The following is a 17,096-nucleotide window of genomic DNA, read 5'->3' as shown; positions in this document are numbered from 1 at the left end:
AGTCACATAATGTTCTTTGCTTTGTTTTCAGTTCTCTTTTTAATGATGCCCAACTTTTTTATTGGCTTTTTCTATCACTGTCGCACATAGAGCCAATGCACATGGAGAAATATCTACAATTACTCTGTGGTCTTATTTCTGAGTCATAACAACTAGTTCAGAACTCAGCATTGTATATATATAGTTCAGGTTATTTTTTCTTGTGTACATCACTGCATTTGTCTATATTGAAGTTCATCAGCCACTTCATTGCCCACTCACTCAGTTTTGTTGAGTGGGTAATGCAGTGGCTGATGAACTTCACTTTTGTCTGCGACTCCTTACCCATATTTTGGATTTTGACTGTATTAAGTAAGTTACTATACTATGCAAAATTTATGATTTCACTGTGCATCTCTTTTCCGTGTCATTTATACAAATATTGAATAAAACCAGGCCCAACACAGACCACTGGGGAGACTCCACTCTTGCCCTTCTACTCCTAACTTTTCATTTCTAAACTAAGATCTGATTGCAGCCTGTTAGAATATTTCCAAGCTCATTTTCAAGTGCAGCAAATTGTCAGGGATAGTGAAGATTAAGTGACCTTTCATGTGATTGTTGGGATGAGAATGGAAACCCTGAACCAAAATCCTTTTCCAAACAGAAGTAATTAAGTAACAGAACTGCATTTTACAGACAAAGAAACAGGCTCCCATGTGACTTAAGTTCCAGCTTTGCCAGGGGCTGCATTCTCTCTGGTCCCCTATACAGGACTCATCAATATCTAGGGGTGACTTGGGTTAGACTGAGAAAATATCTGACCTAAGTCAGACTTCTGTTTTATCCTCCTTTCTTTCTATGAAATTTGACTTTTACTGAATCTCTTGCTGAAGTCTAGAAAAAATATTTTTGCTTGTCAGTAGCATTTCTATATTTCTGTATAGTTTCTAGGGCTGTGTGAAGCTTCAGTAGCCAATTTGATTCAGAGGAGATTTGGCAGCCGATCCAAATCGAATCAAGAGATCCATTAAAAGGTCTGAATTGAATCAGAAGCCTCTGAATTGCTTTGGAGAGATTTGGAGAGTCAGAAGGCTTGTAGCAAACACCCCACTGCACCTCCTTGGTTCCTGGTTTGGTGGAGCAGCTGGTGTTCCTGAAGGTGAACCTCCCCCGGCTGGGGTTCCCCAAGCTCCACGTGCAGGCAGAGTGAGTGCCACCCTCCTCACTCTGCCTCTATATGCTTTTTTTATTTGCTTTCAGAAACTTGAGGTGCACTTTCATAGAAACCCCTGCACCACTCTGCCTGAAACCTGGCAGGCCTCATGCCTGCATGAGGGGCTACCATCCCTGCTGTTTTCATCCCACGCTGCCTTAACACACACAAGTGATATGAGTTTTGCTTTTGAGTTTGAGGTCCACTTTCACAGAAACCCCTGCACCTATCTCCTTGAAACTTGGTAGGCTTCATGCCCTCAGAAGGGGCTACTACCTCTGCTGTTTTCATCTGAATCTGCAAATAAATGACAACATTATGGGTATTTTAGTGATTCCCCATTATAGTCTATGGCTGAATCTCTGAATTGGCACCAAATCTTCAGATCCAAATTGACCGAATCAAACCGGGACAGTGATTCGCATCACCAAATCAAATCATTGTTCCTCTGAATCAGCTGAATCCAAATCTGAAGCAAATACTTGCTGTTTGCACAGGCCTAATAGTTTCATTCTGCTTCTCCATTCTTTTATGGGTAATGAGAAATAATGATGACCTGACAGGAACTGTTTCCTCTCCTTTGGAGTTTCTCTATATGCACATTCCCATAGTGTCTCTCCATACCCATAGAACATTCAGAACTCAGAGACTTTCTCCTACCAGGACCTATGTAGCATCACCCTTGCCTCTTTTCATAGTGCTCCCCAGTTCCATAAAGAGCTGAATGAGTTTCTTCCTTTTTTGTTCTGCTCAATCTGTTGACTTGAAATGACATGTTTCTTCTAACCTACTCAGAGGCCTACTACACCTTGAAGACGTTTAGCCTCAGGATCCAGGAAGGGGGATTTACCTGAAACCAACCCACTTTTCTCCTACTCTCCAGAGGAGGATGTTGTCCCTTCTCTGTACTTCCTTTGAACAAGCATCAAAAAATCTTCTCACCACTGCCCACGCACCTGGCTGTGTTGCTACACTGCTGGGCAGCACAATCCTACCTAAACAAAATCCCAAGGCATGACCCCCAGTTAGAAGTATCTTCTAAAAGCCACAATAAGACATATACTCCATCTTGGCAGAAATCATTTTAACATGGATTTTGGGGTCCAAACCTGAAAAATGGTGTGATTGTTAACTCAGGTTTTAGACATTTTGTACAACTGGTTTAACAAATGACTTTGCATTCCTCTTTTTAAATATACTCAGTGGGCATGTTTATACAAAAAGCATTACTGCACTGTTGCCCATTTCCTGCACAGTAAGCATGCGCATCTACACATGCGCATACTTACTACACAGTAAAAATCCCTAATCACAATTAAATTTCCTACCTGCAAATGCAGGTAGCAAATTTAATCACAAATAGTAACTGCGCAGTAATGCATGTGCAGATGTGACCCAGCAGCAAATTTGCTGCCAGGTCTGCCCAGCCATTAAAGGGCTCCTGTCTGGGAACCTCTCTTGATGCAAGGCTGATCTGCCTCACTCGCAGCCCCTGCCTGCAGGTTATAAAAGCCTGCAGACATTTTGTGCCCTCGGGTACACATCACAGGCAGCCTGAGGGTTTTGCAGGCCCTGTGTGTCCCCCAGGGCAGGCCACAGCCCAGCTGTGCCTGCCTCTCTAGAGACCTGCGCTGTTGTTTGGCCATGCACAGCCTGTTGGCTTCCTGGGCATTCCTGTCAGGCCAAGTGGGCACATAAGAGTTGCTGCAGGCTTCTGCAGCACCTAGCCAGCCTGTTAGCACCCTAGGGCTGCCTGCTTCTGGCAGCAGGGTCAGCAGCACCTGTGTGCTGCTCAGCCCCATCATCCTGCCCTGCACCTGCAGCTGCTGCAAGGCATAGCCTCTGCTGTGCAGCTGCCAGTCCCTTGCCATACCCCTGAGCTGGGCACTGCTGGCAGCTCCCAGGGCTGGCAACAGAGGGACAGCCATGTAGGCACCCAGAGAGCCAGCTTGGGACCCAAGATGGCCTCCTCTTCCCTGCCCAGGTTTGCCCCCACCCATGTGTGCATGCCCGTGCCCTCTACCCAGGGCCCCAGCTGGAGCCAGGAGGAGGTTGATGACCTACTTGTGTTCTGGGGTGATGCAGAGGTGCAGTTCAAATTTGAGCAGGCTGGATGCTCCAACATGTATATATATAAGGCTCTGTTAGGTGGGATGTGGGAGTGAGGGCACTCCCAGTTGGCATAGCAGTGTCATATCATACAGGTCAAGGTCCTGCAAGCACAGTTGGTGGTCATGACCAACCACAACCATCCGTCCAGCCATGTCTGTAAGACTATGCCCTTTATACAGCAGTTGACCAGCATTCTCATACCCCAGGACCCAGGCTGCAACTGTGCGATTTTTACCAGCACAGATGGCCTGCCCAAACCCCTGCCCCACCCTAACCCCCTCCAGTGACATTTTACTGGAGAAGGGGCCCTCAGGCATTGAGCATCCCATCCCACCCAGCTCCCTGGGTGTGCAGTCCACCAGCAGCTTGGGGAACCCTGGCCAGCACCTGCCTTGGCAGCTGCATAGCCCCAACTCTGCCACATGAAATGACCAGCCATGTCATCACCAGCTGTCAGCAGGACCAACTTCTCCCTTGGGGGGCCCCAGCTGGGTGTCTGCATGCCATGCACCGCAGGACCAGGACACCGGCTGCAGCTGCACACCACTGCCAATGGGGAGGACTGTACTGAGCCATCAGCCTCACCAGCCCTGGACATGTGGTAAGCCCTGCATTGGGAGCAGGGGGAGGGCCATCCCCACCCTGGGCCCCGGCCTCTCCCCCTGCCCCCACCCCCACCTCGCCCACCCACACTCCCCTGGCCCTGGGTTACCCCCCCCCCACACACACACACCACACAGAGAGGTGGGACATAGTGCAAAACTTTATTGAACAGCCCATACCCCCACAGCTGGGTGGCCACAGGCCTCTCACACACCAAGGAAGGCCTTGATGCTAGTGGTGATGTCCTCCTCAGCAGTGGGGGAAAGGGACATGTAGCATTGCCACCCATCATTCTTCAGGCACACTGCCCATGGCACATGCAGAGGGGGCACATTTGGGGCACAGTGGAGGCATGGTAGGTGGCTGGCCCTGGGGCACCTTCCCAGAGAGGCCCCCTGCGGGGAGGGTGGGGGCACGGCCAGTTCCTCATCCCAGTTGTCCAAGAGCTCCACATACCCTGAGCCTGGGCCTGCCTGGCTAATTTACCATGGTCCCTGGTCATCTGAGCACACCTGATGCCCAATATGAGGCTGGGCTGCGCATGGCCCCTGGAGCAGAGCATCTTATCTCTGAAATGTCACAAAATCTCACAAAAGGCTTCTGTCTCCTGCCTCTGCAGATTCAGCATCTGGACATGGGAGAAAGGCCACAGAGCCCAGTGGGGATGCCAGGTTGGGGACAGCACTGCCCACTGCCAGCTCCCTGCAGATTGGACCCTCGTCCTCCAGCAGCTGGTGGCAGTGGCTGAGGAGTGGGAAGAGACTGAGCAGGCCTTCCAGGAGGAGGACTTGGCCTGGGAGAAGAGGTGGTGGGAGGAGACCCTGGCCCACCAGGAGAGGTGCTGGGTGGAGGACATTGCCTAGGAGGAGGCATTCTGGAGCGGGAGTGGCTCCAGATCCTCCAGGACCAGAATAGGATCCTGGGCTGGGCTGTGGAGGCCACGGATTATGACCATTGGACCCTAAACACCATCCTGGGCCTGGTGGTCTCATGCATGTCTGCTGCTGCCTGGCCCCCATCTCTAGCCCCGGAAGTTCCCACTGTGTTGCAGCAAGCCACCACCTGGGCCAGGGAGGAGGTCCTCTGCTACCTCCCATTCACAAAAGCCCCAGGTCCACCATCTCTTGGGGCCTTGGTGGGAGGGACCTACTAATGCTGATGCTCCTGCTGACAGGCCACGTCTGCCCACTGTACTTCCTCTGGCCAGGCCTTGTGGAACGGCCTCCGCAGTTGTGGCCTTGCCCACGCCAACAGGTGGCCCACATACCAGAAGTTGTGACCGTGGCCAGCTTCAGCAGCACCAGGGCCAGGTGGGTGCCAGGAGGGAGGTCTGGGTGCATACCAGTGTCTTGGTCCTCCAGGTGGGGCTGGAGCTGCTGCAGCAAGTCCCCAAACATGGCCTGGGTGAGCTGGAAGTTGTCCACCCACTGCTAATCATCCTAGGTTTGATGGACTGGGTGCTGCCACCAGCACTGGCTGGTGCGGTGGTCCTGGAGGTGACAGGGCTGGAGGTCCATGAGGATGACAGCAGCCCTGGCACTGGCCTCATGGAGCCAATTGTCAGCATCCTTGGCAGTGGCAGCCGCATGACAGTGGCAGTCCTGGGAAGGCACACTGCATTTGGGAAGGTGATGGCTGGTCATGGGGGAGCTGGGTAAGGCGAGACGGCCGTGGGTCAGCCATTGGTTAGTGTGGCAGCCAGCGGGATCCTGGGACGCTGCTCATTATTGCCAGGGCCAGGGACTACCGTGCAGGGAGGCAGGGTGGGCACAGACAAAGCTGCCGCGTGCTGCCGCTGCACTTCCCACACTGCTCCTGAGCACAGGAAGATGCTGTCAGGAGAGCACAGAGCATGGCTGCCTTTTAAAGAGGGCTGCAAGGCTCCCCCTGGTGGCCACAGGGGTGCATTGCAGGGCTGTGGACAACTGGCAGCAAATTTGCTGCCTAGTCCCTGCACATGTCAACACCTACCCAGATTGCTTACAGCGCATGTTTTCCAATCCTTTACTCTTTTTTATGACTCTTCTTTGAACCTTGTCTGATTTTTAGATATCCTTCTTGAAGTGTAAAGACCAGAATTAGACAGAACAGGCAGGGTTCGAATTATACTTTGGGGTGGGGGGAGGGGGCAGGGTGGGGCGGGTATGTAAAATAAATTGGACTGCCCATCATGATGCCCTAATAAAATCAGAGACCCCCCTCAGGTTATGATTTTCAAATCTTACAGGGGGGCTTCTATCTTGTAAGAGGGGGCTCAGTCCACCCCAAGCTCCCCCCGTAATTCAAACCCTGAGAACAGGCCAGTAGTACCATTGCCAAATCAAAAGGTAACAAGATTTCTACTCCTACTTTATGTTCCCCCTTTTTATTAATCCAAGGATCACATTAGCCGTTTACTACCACAGTGTTTTGCACCCAGTTTACCAAGTAATCCTGAGCACTGTGAATCAATGTCCTGCCCCCTTCATTATTTATGCACCCCCCCCCCAAGTCTGTGTGTCATTTGCAGGCTTTATTATGATTTTTTCATGGGATCTTAGAAAAATAGGGCAGAATGTGACAGCAGAGGTCACCTTGTCCAACCCCCTATTCAAGGCAGCAACATCCCTGTCTAAACCCCCCAGCTGTTTCTTTTTTATTTATCCTAGTCATGTTTTTTTTCCAGATTATTGATAAAATTGGTTAAGGGCAGACAACTAAAAACCAGTCACTGCAGACCTAGAAACAAGCTTATTGGATTCTGATTTCCAACAGCTGAAGTTAAAGCTATTCACATTTATAGGAAGAACCTGAGAATGAAAATTTACCATTTTTGGTAAAATAACAGCTTTACTCTTGGAATTACAGCTTGCTTGAAGCATAAGAAGCTAAATTGGAATGAAAAGTAATACATGGAGATGCCTCTTCATGAAAAATGTGGAATGTCTGTTAAACCTCTGTAAGAATAGACTGTTAAAATATTGGATGAAATAAAAGGAGATTTTGACTGAGCTGTATTTTGTTAGAAGAAGAAAAGATGTTGTTAATAGAACAGATTAATCTGTAAAGTCAGTTGGCAAAGTAAAATGAGGGTGTTGAGATTTCAGCATGGTTTGTGGGGGCACAACAAAGTTATGGCTGTTTCTAAGGTAGTACTTAGTTATAGTATGCCAGTGTGGTTAGTATAAAGTATGCAGAGTACAGATACATAATTTGCTTGAAGTGATGTGCTTACTGTGTTCTGCTCTTAGCTTTGTACGTCACATGCAGATAGTTTGATCATCCTGCTTGTCTACAACTTTTTTTTTCAGATTTTGATCATCTTGAGCTAAGAAACAAAAAGTGCTATTATATAAGGAAATTTAAAAAAAAAGATGGGAGGTTTGTTTACTCTAGTTAGTAACATATTAATCTCCTTAGCTCTGAGCCCCTGATTCAGCAAACTATTTAAACGTGTACTTCTCTTTAAGTATGAGTAATTCCACATGAGCAGTTAATATAACTATTCATATTCTCACAATTAAACACATGTTTGAGGAAATTGCTGAATCACTCCTGAAAAGGGGAAGTTTTAAATAAAACACTGGTCATCACTGCATTCACAACACTGGCCAAGTGCAGAGAACAAACCAACGCAATAGCATGGTGGCTAGAAGTACACTTCTAGGAAGTGGTTACTTCTTGAGTGTGCTGCCAGATTAATAAACCAATGAGAAAGAAAGATGTGTCATTATCAAAAGTTATATCTGTCAGGTCCTAAAATAATAAGCATATTAATCTTTGTAAGTTTGATAGTCACCTGTATTTATCTGTCATGGGTATTACTAAGGTGGCTTAGAAACTACAGATCCCATTAAAATGAGCATCCCTGGAAAGCTAAAGAATGTTTTCTTACTGGGGAATTCCAGGGAAGCTGCTCACAAAGTGATCTACAGAAGTACTGTCCAGCTAGCAGCCCACAGGCTGCATGCAGCCCCCGACACTCCCAGGTTGGGTGCTGCTCCCCTCATTGCTCCAGTAGCTACTGCTGGAGTCTTGGGGCTCCTTTCTGTGACTTCCACTCCCTGACCTGACCCCTGGGGATGGAACCAAGGGAGTCTGCCGCCAGATGGTCCAGGGAGATCCAGGGACCCTGTGTGGCACAGCATGGGACACTGGCAAGGTAGAGCAGTGTGCCTGTTCCATGGTGCAGTAGGAGAAACCCATATGCATACAGGGTGCAGGGACACTGAGTCCATAAAGCATGGCAGGGGCATGTGCACCTGCAGTGCAGGGAAAGAGGGGCAGCATGCAACTCAGCAGGAGGTGTTTGGTCCCCAGCCACCAGAAGCTTGCTAGCCCTGGTCTACAGTTTACAGAAACAAGTTTTATCAATGACAATTGGAGTTCTTCAAGATGTGTTGTCCATTGCACATTCCACTGCAGGGAAGCATGTGCCTCAAGTACTTGAGCTCAGAGACTTTTTGTTATTGCAGTCCCTGTATGGTGTATGAGCCCTGTTTCTCCTCATACTCAGGAGGCATAAAGAGCAGTGCATGCCTCTCAGACCCTTTTCTCTCTATCACTGATTCCAAAAAGTATTAAGGATCCAAAGAAGGGAGGATGAATGGTGAGATGTGAAATGCATATATGACAGTACATCTTGAAAAACTCCACTTTCTGATAGTTATGGAATGGAAATGTAACCCACATGCTGTATATATACTTCAGCATCTGATAAGTTATTGTGGGCCAAAGAAGGGAGAAACATGGGGGAAATGATGTGGAATGTAGCTTGAAGTACCCCATTGTTAGGGTAGTTTGTTATGTTTAATACTTTGAAGTTGCACCTGCTTATAGAATTGTTTATATTTAGCCTTATTTAATCATTGCTTAAGTTTTGTCTTTATTAACTTTTTATTTTTATCATTGTGAGAAGTTTTTTTAACATAACATAGCAATGGCCTTTTTACGAGCTCCAGTTAACTGAATATGGCACTAACCAGCTGAATCAGAGGGATGAAAGGATTGGATCTATTAATGAAAGGTGATAAGGGAGACCAATGGACAATGCCCAAAGTAAGACACCAGAAAAAGGCCAGATTAAGAGATGTACTTGTGATGGGTCCGTTAGACAAAGGAATATGCTGGCAGCATGCTGACCACAGAGAGACCAATCCAGAAGCAAAGAGTCATCGAAGGAGTGAAGTTGAATAAAAGCATAAAAGCGGGGCAGCAAGGAAGTTCAGAATAACTGAGGGATAAGACAGAATGTAGGCAGGGGAGACAAAATGTAGAGTAAAGGACAAATCTGTAGATTCAAGGTATAGACTTATATAATAACTATATCAATAGCAAAGGATATCCATATAAGTTGTTAGGATGGAACTGGTATAGTGGCATTTTTATTTAGTGGTTCTTTGGCAATCCCTTGCAGTCGAGGATGGTTGTCTTTCACGGTTGTCTTATCTGTATGTCCAAAGATGGCTGATGAGGCCTATTCAGGATCAACAGACTCTACTGCAGCTTGGACATGTGTTTCCGTGCGGGGAAGGTGGTGCTGGATTCTTGATTTGGTCTGCGACACGCTGTTTCTGTTGCTCCCACTTTTCCATCTCCTGTTGTTGTCATGAGGTTTCAAAGAACTGAGATCCCTGCAGCAGACTTTTCCTTCATTTTGGGTGGTCCTGGGTGATAGTTTCCCGTGAGTTGACATCAATATTGTTTAGTGGTACAACTATAGCAAATCTGCTACCCTTCTAATCCCTGCTTTGTTCAGTGTTGAAGTTAGGAAGATTTAGCTCACTTTGTATTGCTGCAGGATTACACAGATATAACAGTTGGAGTTCCTGAGTGGCAGCTCTCCCTACACTTTTAAAGTAGATAAAATGTGTGTATGTCCATACCCTCAATCACTGACCAGGGCAGCACCAAGAGACATGTCTGCTGGAGGTCTAGGTCCCAATATGCATTTCCCTTGGAATGCAAGGTAATACTTTTCTGCTCCATCACCAGCTGAGGACCAGTCAGTTATTAACATAAAGTCTGAAATGCTGCTAGCTGTTCTGATCCACAGCCATTGCTGGCAGGTCTGAAGGGTTCAGCAACAGTTAAATTTGCTGCCTAATGCCTCTTGTTTGAAAGTTGTTAATAAGTAACACTGGTTACTGTGTTTTATACTTTTACAGTGTTGTGTGTGTATGTGGGTGACCTACCCAGCTCCCTTAAGGCCAGTGATTACTGTGTCCAAGGTTTCCAGGCAGTTTATTTACAGGGGACACAGTAAAAGCAAAACAACAAACCAAGCAAAAGTACAACAGCAAGCAAATAAACCAACAAACCCCCAAATTGTTGTCTTACTTCATACCTTGGGAGGAGTGAGACAGGCTCTGTGCTTCTCCCTCATTTCCTGATTAATCACAGCTCAGCCCCAGGCTTCTAGCCAGGTAGACTCTTAACTGCCAATTACCTGCACCTGGGTCTCAGCCTCTGCAGGCTAAGCACCTCCTTACAGTGTGCATTAGTGTTTTTTATATTACATCCTCCTGGATTGTTAATTGGGAACTATTACTGTTTACTTATTGTTTTATGTACTGACACTGTTTGCACCCTGTTGAATTGTTTCTGAAAAGTCTTGGAAGATGCAGTGATGGCTTGTCCTTCAGCAGAGAACTATGCAAAGATGCAAGAACAAGGGTAGTGTAATAGCTGTATAGTGTATAACGTGGCTTCAGCATCCTCCTAGTCTGTGGAGAACTGGGAATCAAACCCAGGGTGTTCATGATGAGTTGCAGGACTCTCAAGATTAAACAAATCAAGCTATTCTTTTCAATATTACATTCATGTTTCATTTTACGTCTAGTCATGTTTGACTACAATCACCTTTGCTCATTGTTGCTCACTGTTGCCCATCTGTTACACTAAACTTGTATTGAGGCATCTGATAAGTTGGCAGATGGCACCAGTGGCATAATGAAGATGGGGTGCTCAGGGCAACTATCGTGGTCACTAACCTTCTACAATACCAACACTGCAACATGGACAGCAGAATCCCTCTGGTTGTCACCTATAGCTCCCAGCTTCAACACACCATTTAATGACCCTCAAACTCCTTCCAGAAAATGATGACCTTCTCAAGATAGCCTTGGAAGACAAGCCTGTCCTGGCTTGTAGGTAGCATCCCCCACTTCAAGCATCTCTCAAGCAACAGTCTACCTAATTCCAATGCTCTCCAAGCTATCAAGCCTTGTTGCCCAGATGCCAGCTCTGCCCCATCATTATCACTAGACCAAACCACATGAAATATAACATTGGGGAGTTCATTTACTTGCTCCTCTACCAACACTATGTATGCCATCATCTTCTAACAGTGCCCCTCTGCTGTCTACATCGACCAGACAGGACAATCCCTACAGGAAAGAATGATTGATATAATTTTATATCAATTCCAGAAACATGCAAAAGCTTCTGTCAGAATCTTTTAACCTCCCTGGACATTCAATCACTGGCCTCAGTGTACCTATGCTTAAATAAAAATAACTTTAAAGACCAACTTGAACATGAATTTATGGAACCAGAAATCATACATAGGCTGGATTGTGTTAATATACATGGTCACATCAGAAATTCTAGGTTCTTATCGCATTACCTGGACTAGCTATGAACTTCAGCTGTTTATTCCTATGCCCTGTCGGCTGCAAACAGACATCACATTTATCCCAGGATAAACCATTTTATTCTGTGACAAGGCACAATCACACAGATGTCCATGCCTGTTGTTCTGGGATAAATCCTAAAAACGTTTCCTGGATAAAAGGTAGTAACAGTTTATCCCCAAATATTTCAAAGTATGTATGTACAGTTATCCCTGGATTGCATCATATCATTGAATCAATGGCAGAAAAATAGCACTGCATTCAGCCCCTCCTCACTAATTCCTGATTAAGAAGGCAATGTATGTACATGCCAATCCTGAGATATATTTGTTCCAGGACAAACACAGGCACAATTTATCCAGGGAGAAATGCAACATCTGTTCCTAACCTTAATGTGTTAACTACCCTGTTTATCCCTATTGACCTGTTTAACCTGCCTTTTGCCTCGTTTAACAGTGTTCCCTCTCCCTTCCCTTTCCCTTCTTTTGTATGTAAATTCCTCTCTATTTAAAACTCTTTCTTTCTGCAACTCCATTCACAGCATCTGACAAAGTAGTCAGTTGCCTACAAAAGTATATGCCTCTTTGACCCAATTAGTCTCTACGATGCACCCCTTCCATACCTTCAATATGGCCTAGTGAAAGGCAGAACACTTGAGAGGTGATATCTGGACGAAGCTTCAAAACACTCAGTTCTTTTTCTCAACTTAAAATGTGGCTGGATGACATCATGCTGTTGCTATAATAGCAAGCTGAGTTCCTCAGCCTGCTCTGTGGTCCATACCTCAAAATTTCCATTGAGCACAAGGTTCAACCACTGCCTTTTTTCATCCTGTTCACAAGAGAAGGAAGTCATCTTGTTAAAAACCTCCTGACTCTGTTTAATTTTGCTAATCAGTGAAGAAAGAGAAAACTCTCTAAGCTGTAAAAGAACACAGCATGTTAACTAAAACTTAAAATGAGGTGTAATCCACAAGCATTATGGTAACATTACAAAAATTGGGAGATTCCAAAGAATACAGTGTAGTTCAACTCTGAAAATGTCTCTCTATAAACAGCATTGGTTGGCCTAGCACATTTATAGGCACCCAACAATGTTAGCATGGCTATATTATATAGCCTGTATGTTTTATGGAATACATTAGTAACATATCACAATAGCTAATTCAATACAGTTTTACCAAAAGGAACAGGAATAGACATGTGCATTCATTATAACAGAGTTAATAGTGCAGCTTCTTCACAGTAATGGTTACCAAAATCTGGAATGGGCTGCCAAGGGAGCTGGTGATCTCCCCTACCTTGGAGGTCTTTAAGAGGAGGCTGCACAAACACCTGGCTGGGGTCATCTGAACCCAGTGCTTTTTCCTGCCTAGGGCAGGGGGTCAGACTCGATGATCTACTGAGGTCCCTTCCAACCCTAAAAATCTATTAAATCTATGCAAAGCCAACATTTTAGGGCTTTCCTGAAGTGAGTGTCCTATTCATAACTTTACTTATCTGTGAATACTATTTTTTTTTTGCGTTTCACTTCTCTTTTTTTCCCTTTCTTTTTCTCTACGTCATCTATAGGTAACATTTTCCTCTCACTACTTCTACACTCCTTAGGCTTCACCAGAAAAGTTTAGAATATTCTTAAACCACAGAATATAGTAAAGGGTGGACATGTTCCACAGGGTCAATAGGTTAGCGAGGCTGCAATGTTACTAAAAGATAGTGGCCGTGCATACTTTAAAATCACGTGTGTGTGCATGTTCACACACCCACACAGATATCTGGCATGGTATAGGATCACGGGAAAGTAGGGCTGGAAGGGACTTCACAAGGTCATCTAATCTAGCCCCATGCTCAAGGCAGGATCATCTCTGACTGAACCATCCCAGCGAAGTAAATATCTAAACTGCTCTTGAGGGAGAGTCCACAATGTCTCTAGATAGTCTGTTCCAGCGCTTAGCCATTCTTATAAAATTTTTCCTAATCTCCAACATAAATTTTCTTTGATCCAGTTTGAGGTCATTGCTCTTAGCCCTTTTCCACAGGGAAAAACTCATTTCTGTCTTCTTAATAATCATTGTTCAGGTATTTGAAGATCATTATCAAATCCCCCTCAGTCTTCTCTTCTCCAGATTAAATCAAAATGAAGCTTCTCAGAAACAGCTGAATTAGACTAAAAAAGCAAATTTCCTCTCCACTAACATTACCCACATCTGAACTCTCTGAGAACAAAACAATAGTAGATTGTGGAACAAAATAAGGACAAACCTTTTTTTAAGACTTGTAATCAAAGATTGTTTCCTATAAACAGTCCACTCTGGGGATTGCATATACCCAGAGTGAAATCCTGGCCCCACTGCGGTCAATATAAGTTTTGATATTGACTTCAGTTCAGTCAAGATCTCATTCAAGTCATCTCGTCCACCGGGCCTGGAATGGAATTGACGGAGTAATTCCCGACAACGCCCACAACTTCCACTGGAATCAAAACATCATTTTTAGAAAAACATCCATTCTTGATTTGCAGACTTCAAGTGAAAGGGATTTGGTACGATCTTTAGTTATTCCAAAAGTTAATTGCCCTTATTGTTAAAAATCGACACTTTTCCAGCATGAATTCTATCTTCCACTTTCAGCTATTGAGTTTTATCATGCCTTTATTTGGTACATTAACAAAAGCCCTCTTCTAACTGTGCAAGCGTATATAGATTGTGACCAAGTGATTTCTTTACCTTCTTTTTGATAAAATAGAGTGACCTTGTAAAGTAGGTTTTTTTAGACTTGACTTCCCATTTGCGTTTCTTTTCTGAAACCTTTCTAATTTTTCAGTATCTCTTCCAGGACTAGACACAGGATTCCTGTAATTTACTAATTCTGTTATAGAACTAAAATCTCCTGCCCACAGATCATAGCATAACAAATTCACGCATTAGATTAGATTAGATTAGATTAGATTAGATTAGATTAGATTAGATTAACAGGAACTGAAGTACTGCACACTCTTTTCTATCTTGATTTATTACTGAGATTTTCAAGCTACTGTTGTTATTAATATGATGAGTTCCTGTTGAGAACTGCATGCTTTACTAGTCCATAAATACAAGAGAGGAAGATATACAATACCATTGCAGAATGGTGATATAGGTAGATAGTATTAGTGTAAAGGTCAAGAATAATCCTGAATTGCCAGAGGATGTTTTATTACTTATGTGTCTTTCCATCACTAAACTAAGCTGAGATATACTTGTGCAACTGCCATTGGTTGACATGGAGGGGAGAATTTACCCCCAAATTTTATTTTAATCTGTTTCATTCTGGCTTCCTCATTTGTTGCTGCTTTACAGTCCATATCCCCTGTTATAGAAATGTTGTCAGTAAACTGGACACTGGAGGCTAACCTACTTTGAAGGGAGTAGGTTGCAGGCATCAGACACACATGAAAGCTGACCTAATTCATATCATGCATTACTATAATAACATTGTCTGTACATTAAATTCTGTTCTGTGTTTCCCTCAATGCAGCTAGGTTTGGAAATTTCTCATGCAGTTTTTCAAACATACAGAAGGAGGACAACAGATTTAAAAAATCTTGCCTCAGTTATTACCATAGAGATTCAGTAGTAGCAATGACTCATGCGTATCAACATGAACAATGACTCAGATATAATCATTTGAATATTTGAGCTACTACAATGTGCATTAAGATTGTTCGGTGCTAGTTAGTTCATGATATTTAAATACTGTGCAGAATAAACCCCTAGGGATTTCACCTAAAAAATTCTCACCTCTTTTCTATTTTGTTCTATGGTTTGAACAAATGGCAGACTTCCTGTGTGACGCTTGCCTCTTCAGTGCTGGAGGGCATCTTCAGTCTTTTGTACCATCTTGGTGATATTTTTCAGTTGTAGAAGTAATAGCATTAATTAGGAACATTTATTTTCATTGGACATTTGTAGCCATTATTGAACAATTTCTCATGTTTAAAACAAATCCGTATTTTTTCTTTACTCCAACATCATCACCTAATAGTGGGCCTGGTGCTTTAAATTTTTCTGAAGGACAAGAATTAAGTAAAGTGTAAGCCTCATTTTAAAATCACAGGATCACCTACATTCCAGCTGAAACACTAAAATAACTAGCCTTGTTTTCAAAAGTCTTACTGAAGCAAGCAGGATTTTGGATGCTCAGCTCAGGAAAAATTAAATGTCTTAAAAAGAATCTAGGAGCCTAATTGTTTACTCCTGTTTAAGAAAAACCTGGAAAACACCTAATGAAATGATACACTGGTGCTGAAGACTCCAAAGGAAAAGATTTTCTGCATTTTTTGAGATAAGCACAATTTTTTTTGGTTTGTACTACTTAACATGTTTGACGATAATGATTTTTTAACTTACAAAAACATTTTTATTATTTCATTCTATTCAGCTTTTGGTTTCACACCATCTCCTTCAACTTTGGGCATACTGAATTAGATAAATTCATGTGCCATGTTGTCTGTGAAGCATAAACAACTGAGCAATTCAAACCAATCTAAGAGTGTTATATACAGAATTTACTGTTATTGTTTGTCATGTATTGTAAATCACTCCAAGCCTTTTTGCATAGAAGGAGATATAAATCTAAATAATAATATTAATAATATTGGTGATTCATAGATTGTAAAGCTGGAAGGGACTTTGGAAGATCATGGTGCTGAGTCCCCTGCACTAGGCAGGAATCACAGTTGACACCAATCACTTCTCAGGTTTATATTTATTTATTTATTTATTTAAGTTATATAACTTTATATAACTTTCTTGCCCATTCTCTCTGGATGTAAGAGAAACCTTGATGCTTCTATAATTCACCCTTTAACATTTTAGAATAGTTGAAATTTGTACTTTCAATTTGAAATTAGAGTTCTAGGATTCTAGTACAGAAAAAAATGTCAAGTCTTTTTAATTTAGAAATTTTCTTCTGTGATACAGAATTAAAAAAAAAAACCCTAGATAAACCAGAAAAATCTAAAAATCCCCAGTGGGTGTCTTTTTCTTTTTATTTAAATTAAAGATAAAAGAGGGAGTTTTCACAGCCTGACAAACAAAATCTCTCTACCTTCTTACCTGTGACATTTGAAACTTCAAGAAACATTAACTATTTTTCTTATGCAATTAAGAGCTAATCTACACAAGAAACATACAGACCACAATCATTCATTGTAAACCTGCACAACCAACAGTATGCTGACTGCATACCAGTAGCTTAATAGATGAAGCTTTTTTAACACATCAAACCACAGGCAAAAGTGTCACGTCGCACCCACACCTAAATGGAACCACTCACGCATCCTTGAGGGTTGGTAAAATCTACATTGGTCAATGTTTTCTCAAAACTATACGTGTGTACACAACAAAACAATCTAGCAGGTGATGACCTTGAAAGAGAAGGGAAAGAAAATGGGCAAAAATTCATATCTGTACAACCACTTGAAGATGAGGAAACAGTATATAAGTGAAGGGGGTTTTTTTTATTGATTCAGGGAACCTTGATCTTGTAATAAGAACTGCAACATCTAAACTAAATATAATCTCTGCAACCATA

The 17,096-nt window shown here is 43.5% G+C and overlaps 1 long non-coding RNA gene across 1 annotated transcript; it reads right to left on the bottom strand.

The window, feature by feature from the left end:
- Positions 1-9,251: 9,251 nt before the first annotated feature.
- LOC132249641 (uncharacterized) lies at positions 9,252-10,468 on the bottom strand. The gene is made up of 2 exons (XR_009461159.1): positions 10,236-10,468; positions 9,252-9,555 (listed from the first exon to the last, which is right to left on the bottom strand). It is a non-coding gene; the product is annotated as an uncharacterized LOC132249641 (long non-coding RNA).
- Positions 10,469-17,096: the final 6,628 nt, after the last annotated feature.

Source organism: Alligator mississippiensis, chromosome 3 (genome assembly GCF_030867095.1).
Source record: "Alligator mississippiensis isolate rAllMis1 chromosome 3, rAllMis1, whole genome shotgun sequence".
Classification (NCBI taxonomy): domain Eukaryota; kingdom Metazoa; phylum Chordata; order Crocodylia; family Alligatoridae; genus Alligator; species Alligator mississippiensis.
Note: the sequence above shows the minus strand (reverse complement) of the source record. Positions and strands in the feature narration are given on the sequence as shown.